Below are 7,296 nucleotides of genomic sequence, written 5' to 3' on the forward strand. Positions count from 1 at the left end.
CGGTTTTCAAACGTCCCTGGCTTCGAAAAAAAAATGTTGAGATGTTTTTGCTTCGGATTTTGAACGAAAATCCAGAACTGGAACGCCCCCGAAAAGAGCCGGAAAAAAACATAACGTGCGCGGACCGATCAGCTGACCCACGAGGTGCTTTGTTATTGTGTACAACGCAGCCTCTGTATGCAGACGTGTCCCGTTAGCTCCATTTACTGACTGTTTTTTCTTCATATTGAGGTGTAAAACCTTTCCTGTCTCCACACTGGACCGTGTCACAGGGGAGGTGCTGGAGCGCTCACTCCAGGGTTTGATGTCCTGTTGTGGGCTGGAGCTGGGACAGGGATGAGGCGAGTCTGGGACAGAGCGTGACTTGGTTTATGACTTTGTCACAGCCAAACTGCACAGAAGCGCACATTCAGAGCTGGACACGCACCGGGCACCTCTTCACTTCTGGAGAGACGTCACTCACTCTGCAACCCCTCCCACATGCAGCGGCCACACACATAGAGGAACAGCCACCTGCAGCAGACACTCTACATTCACTCCTACAAAAGACTATTTTAAGGCTTGGAACGCATTAGTTCTTTTTCCATTCATTGTAATGGGAAAAATCGATTCAGATTTCAAACAAATCGCTTCTCGAACGGCCGTCTGGAACGGGAGAACCGAGGTTGGCTTGTATTTGGCTAGCAGACAGGTGAACGGAAAAACAAGTTCTTAATGCAGTTGGATTACCTTTTTGTTTTACATTCATAGTGATACATGTGCCATTGAATCTGTCGAGTTTGTGCAAATTTGTTGTGATGTTTTTAGGTTGTCCAAGTAGAAAATAACCTTAACCATTCAGACAGGACCGATTATCTCAATTTCTTTGTGTTTTCCTCTTGTTTTCTTGTACATTTTTCTGACCAATACTTGTTTTCAGCGGTGTTTCTATTCTTAAATTGTTTATGAATTCACTACCTCACACTGAGAGGTGAGGTCACAGGTGGTAATCCAGGATTACAGGCTGAACACATTGCGATACACATGATCCACAAACGCGGTAGAGGGTTGGCGAGCATGCAAAGGTGGACTAATCTGGACGAGCGGGACACCAGCTGCGTGTAATCTCACCTCATTTTCACCTTCCATGGGATGCTGGGTCAGTGGGGCAAAAATCCCATCAACAAGGTTTGCATGTGGAGCTCCAGTTCAGTCGCCGCTTGAGGAAATACGAGTCAGGCCACTTGACCCCAGCGGTCTTCTTCCACTTGATGTCTATGGAAACGCTCAGAGGAGAGGTGGTCAAGTGTTAAATGAAGCACCTCAATGGTTTTCATTTAGAAGCGGCAGGTCGTCACCGTATCTCAGAGGAAGACCAGGACGTGAATTGATGATGCACCGGTGTCGTCACAAAAAAAAAAAAAAAACAGTCAGCCTGGGGTTCATGAGGAGCAGCGTCCTGTACGGTCGGTACAAGTGTGTGATGCATGCAACCGCTTTGGTATGCATTGTTTTCTCCAAACATTCAGCTGCTCCGTGAGATTGACTCCGCGACAGGCCTCCTCCGTGCCGCGGCTAGATAACTGCATCCTCCGTGATTTGCATGAAAACCGCAGAGAGCTTTTGTAATAACTCAGCAGATACGGCGCTCTGGGGACCACTTTCCTCCGTCTGAAGTTAGTATTGAGCAGGACTGCCAGGGTCTGCAAGGACGTCTCTTCAGGGAAAACTATTATTTAGAGGGTTCCATTCCGGTCTGCTGAAAAGAAATATGACTGATGTGAAGAGAATGAATGAGGCGGGGTCTGGTGGAGTTGCACGGCTCTCAGTGTCGGAAGTCTGCAGTCAGTCTGAAACTCCGCAAGCGTTTTGGGTCGTTGAAAGTAAAATACGAACTCTGAATTTTCTCACATCGAGTCATGGATTGGCCGCCGTTTACACGCTCTCAAAATCATTTTGCAGCTTCACACTAGGTCACATTAATAGTGTAGTCCTGGATGGAACTAGTGTCAAAACATCACCTATTGTGTTGCGCCTTCCTCCCAGGTTAGCTCTCCGTAGAGCCATTGTTTCTTTCACGTAGCCCATTTAACTGTTGAATGTCATTTTGCGCCCAGCATGCTGCCACTGTGCCCCACACACCCACGGGTGTCAGGATCCCACCAGCAAACGCTTGCTTTACTGGCAGCTTTGCTACAGAAAACTGTTGAATTTTTGCCTGTCAAACGGTAGATTTCCCACTTCAGCTGCATCTCTGGACCTTCTCAAAGGACCTGCTGATAATCTCACAGCATCTTGGAGATTCCTTTGTCTTCCGCGGGACCCTTTTTGTCGGCAGAAGACACAAGGATGCAATTTGTCTTTGCTAAACTGGAGTGGCTTTGTGTGGAGTCAGTAAGCTAATTATCTGCTGGCTGTTGACAGCAGAAGGAAACCAGGGGCTTCGCTTGGAGACGTGATACTGTAATGGGCCGAAAGCTTGTCCTTGGAAGGGGGAAGAAAAAAAAAAGCATGTCCACTCCAGACATCCCTCGGAACCTTGTCTTACAGGAAACGTTTCAAAGCCAGATTATTCGGCGTGACACCGTTATTTCTGCTGCTGTTTACAGTGAGACTTGATGTGCTGTCAGTCAGGAGAGGCGATGGTCAGGCGCGCCATCGGAGGGATGGTTTTAATAGAAGACGATGGTCTTCATGTTTCAGTTTTCCGCTCTAGAGCCAACACGTGTACTAATCCAACATGCTCCAAGTTTTTCACTTTTCCTGCAGAGGATCTCCACGGGTGGGCGTCATCACTTTGACTCGTGCGACTTGACTCGAGAAAATCACGAATGAATGAATGAAATAATGAATTGGATTTTTTTTTCATCAAATTCTACCCCTAGTATTAATACGATCAGAGAGCAAAGCTTTAGGAGTAAAAATGGAATGAACAGTAATGAATAACTGATGAAAAGAAGAATACACGAGAAAAAAAACACGTGCTGAACGACCCGAAATGACGTGTTTGGAATGCAAATAAAAAGCAAAATAAGTTATATAATCGGAAAATGTAAGATGAAACTTTTCATCAAGTGTCCGCAAATGACTTTCTGGAAAGCACGACTCTCACTCAACAGTAATTGAGATGAACATATCTGTGTTGACATGTTGCAACTCATGCAGTTGTCAAGCTGCTCACGTATTTGGTGGGATGACAGCTGGCAACCCTGGTGTACCGGCGCTATGGCAACCAGCCACAGCGTATATAATCAACCTACGTAACATCAACATGAATTCATGAAGCTCCTCAATAAAAAAAAGAGCACGGGGAACTATAATTATTGAGTTGTTACATGTATAGTGAGGCTGTGCAGGCACCTTGCTCGAAAGCACAACAGCAGCAGAGGCGGAGCCTCTTTCTCCGTTTCATGTTGGAGTCAAACCTGCGAGCAGTGTGGAGTCATGTCACTGCCGAAGGTCGTGAGCTAAAATCAGCGATTTTTCCTCCCTCCACACACACACTCTCAGGTGAAGATGGCGGCGGATCCCTCGACACAGAGCGCTGCCATGATTGTCATTAAAATCAGCTCTGAGCGCAGCGCAGGCGCTCGACGGCGAGCTGTGTCAGCAACATGTTTCCTGTTTACTGTTTAGGCCCACAGCAGGCTGCAGGAACCAGATAACAACAACACAAAGCATGCTGGGAGATAAAAGTGCCACAAATATGCAGGGGCCCCTGTAGCGTCTGACGTCTCCTAATGTGGCATCAGTCAGTGTTGCTGCTGAGGAGGGTCTGGCGCAACACGGCAGCAGGGAGGCAGGCGAGGACGCGGTGGAGTGGGATTTTTCTGTCTGCTGTTTAGCTTAATGTGAACATCTGTTGAGCTAATTCTGAGATGAGACCAGCATATCTCCTGTGAAGGGAAGCTACTATAGAGGGATCGAGTTGATGTGTCTCACCCAGTAAAGAGGGGGAAGAGAGGTCGAGCAGAGAGGAGAAATCAGCAGCATAAATAAAGGCATCATGACTCAATCGATCAGTGAGCAGCAGTATGGTCTCATGTGAGAAACAGTGGCATAGATCCCCAGTTTGCCCAGGGTTTTACAAGACAGGAAGTGTGAAACTGTTTGAGGAAGCCAGGAGCATCAGAGAAGTGCATGAGGGTTGTGCACGACACGTATGAGGACAGAGGTGAGGTGTGTTGTTGGAGCGACGGCGGCTTCAAGGTGAGAGGAGGAGTCCATCAGGGATCCATTCTCAGCCCATTATTGTTTGCTACTGTTATGGAGAGACTGACAGAAGATGAGGTTAGGGAGGAGCTTCCATCCTCACTCCCTTGGCGTCATATATTGACGTTGGGAAAGTGGACTTTTGCGCCCTATATAGACACCAAAGGTAGCCTTCCACATTCCATGTTGACAAACGGGCGTTGACACATGACTGAAAGGCATGGCCGTCTTTAACTTGCAATTGACACATTATTAAACGTAGAATGAGTGGAGCACCACATCAGGATGTACTGAACATGTGCTTCAATTGAAAACCTAAGGCGTGAAGATGCAACGCTGAAGGCTGAGTGAGGATAGTTTGACTATGATGTTTGCTGATGATATAGTGATCTGAAGTGAAAGTAAATATGAGCTGAAGAAGCAACAGTCTAATTTGTTTTGCGAAACCATAGAAAGAAACGTGACCAACCAACACTGACAAATGATCAAACTCAGCTACATTGCTGGTCAGTTTCGATGTCGACATCTTCACTGCACTCCGTGTCAATAGAAGTGAATTAACAGTGATTAGTGTGTTTGTTAGCATCACAGCTGGTCGATATTGCCAATATATTGTCTGACAACACAATAAATTCCAAGCTGACGTTGACAAGTTTGTTAGCATCGCCACCCCATGATTTTACAATACAGTGAAGACGTTCATTCATCAACCAGGGCAGAGGCACGGTCATAAAAAGTGTGCTGTGTAAAGCAATGAATGAATGGCTTTACAAGTCCGGTGGAAACATCACCATGTTGCCCTAAAACTTCATCACAGTTTTCTGTTCTTGGAAGCTTCAGATCAGTGTTGTTGGCTACAAACATTCCTGTATGTGTTTGAATCTTGTCTTTTCACTGTTGAAGTTGGTGAGTGATGGCACCACTGTGCTGCTGCAGTGGTGTTACCGACTGAAATGAACAGCACACCAGCACATTCATGTGCAGCTCCGTAGGACCGTTGGATTGGCTCTCCGAACAAGTGAGGGAGCTGCTGTCGGCCAGTAATGACTCAACATATTTATTAATTCATGTGAATGAGGTTCACCTGGAAACAACTGGAGGGCTGCCGACACATTACCTGCCATAAACGCTACAAACCTGCCCACAATAAAACAGGCAGCATGGCAACATGCCGCAGCTCACACAGGACATAAAAGTCAACGGCGGGCGGCTCTCGTGGAGCTGTAAATGTCTGTGCGTCCGTCTGTCATCGGAGAATATCTGCACTCTGGCAACGACGGGCTAATTACATTTCGGCCTTGGTGATGAATGTGACTCAGCTTTGATTTACTCGCTCTCGCTGCATTCCGAGTCGGTCCCGGCGCTCGCACGCGCAGAAAGTTGAGTTCCCCCTGAGAGCAATTATCACAGAGTTCTACAGTGTGAACTTGAGTTATTAATCTTTCCATGCAGTTTCTGTGTCAATACCGCACTTTTTGCAGTGTGTGCCGAGTGACTTCGGGCCGGAGGTTGTGCTGCGCTCAATAATCCTGACGCAAATAAGCTGACGCACGGATGCGACATGCTTCGTCATTGGCTGGGTGAACACGCAGGGAAAAGACTTGCCTATTCACATGATCCAGATGCTATTTACCCAATTGGGTCGACATGTTTTGTATCATTGAGAGGACGTGCTCTTCTCTGGAAGCAACATTTTCCTCACCCTTGGAGCATCAGCAGCAACAAGATGGCCGCCACAGCGGAGCACAAAACCCTGCAAGGCCACAAACGGCTTTAAAAACAAACATATAGAGGTCAAAATAGACCCAACTGAGGGCTGGAGAAAAGCATAGATGCTGACTTTGCTTGGGATCTGTTGCTCCAGTACTGGTACCAAAGCATGCAGCCATCCCAAAAACCTCTGGAAATCTCAGTCTAGATCAGATACATAAGTATTAGTTCTGCAAATGTATGAATCTTCATATGGAAGTCACAAACTCTTGCTTTTCATTGTTAAATGGTGCTTCAAATTAAGGTTTTGAAAGCTAATGTTTTGACGTAGATGTGATGCGGCCTGAGGCCCAGGAGGAGCACGACCTGATTGGCTGGCTGTTGTTTTCACCCTCTCAGGGAAATGGTATTTCCTTCTGAAAAAATGCACCACAGGAGAGATGTTCACTGGCAACACATACGCAGTACATCAGTGAATGTGGTTTTCTCAGCTTGGCTTCACTGTCGCCGAACAGGAAGTAGCCCAGGCCTGTTTTTCACACTGTGAAAATCTCATTCACTGACTTACTGTTTATTTGTTGACAAAAAAAAGTCCTTTAATGAAAGTACTACATCAGACATTTGCATCCAGAAATATATTGTACCTAGTCAATGCTGAGAAGTTGCTTCTCTGATTCAGTAGTTGTGTTTTGTTTAACATTCTTGGAGATGGTTAAAAGTGCAGGAACAATAGTCACAGATGAAGGAATATAAAATAGGTTTATTGCGCTCAAAAATGTAAAATACTTCTCTACTATTACTACAAATTGACTTGAAATTACAAGGGTTGCCAAACACTAAGTCTAATAGCGGTGGGTCACCAAAAAGACTTCATATGAGCCAGACCCCTGCTGGAATATCCTGCTCCTGTGAGCTTATGGAAGACGAGGAGGAGGTGGACAGCAAATCAAGGAAATACTGTATGTGATCCTCCAGTCGAGTATGTAACATCTTTAACCAAAAAAAAAATTTATATGGCCAGAATCAGTGGTAAAATTGACAATGGCCTGATAGTGGATAATAAAAGCCCAAATAGTTTGATCCGGACCATGGTGATGTTCTCATGATCTGGATGTCCAGGTGTCTATCCTCGTGATGGAAATGGTTATTGATATGAGCTTGGAGTTCCTAGACATGATCTGATAGTGTTGCAACACCCTATCAGAAGACAGGACTCAAAAGAAGGTTGACTTTTGAGTCCTGTAGTGCGCCCGACGGCAGCCTTCAGCGTTGCATGTTGACCCATTAGGTTTCCAATTGAAGCACGTTCTGCCATGCGCTGTATATCCTGACACCGTGGGCAGCGCGTCACGGCGAAGAAAGGCACGTTAGGGTTGAGTAAGCCATGTAATGTTG

This window comes from Synchiropus splendidus, chromosome 5 (genome assembly GCF_027744825.2).
Source record: "Synchiropus splendidus isolate RoL2022-P1 chromosome 5, RoL_Sspl_1.0, whole genome shotgun sequence".
Classification (NCBI taxonomy): Eukaryota; Metazoa; Chordata; class Actinopteri; order Syngnathiformes; family Callionymidae; genus Synchiropus; species Synchiropus splendidus.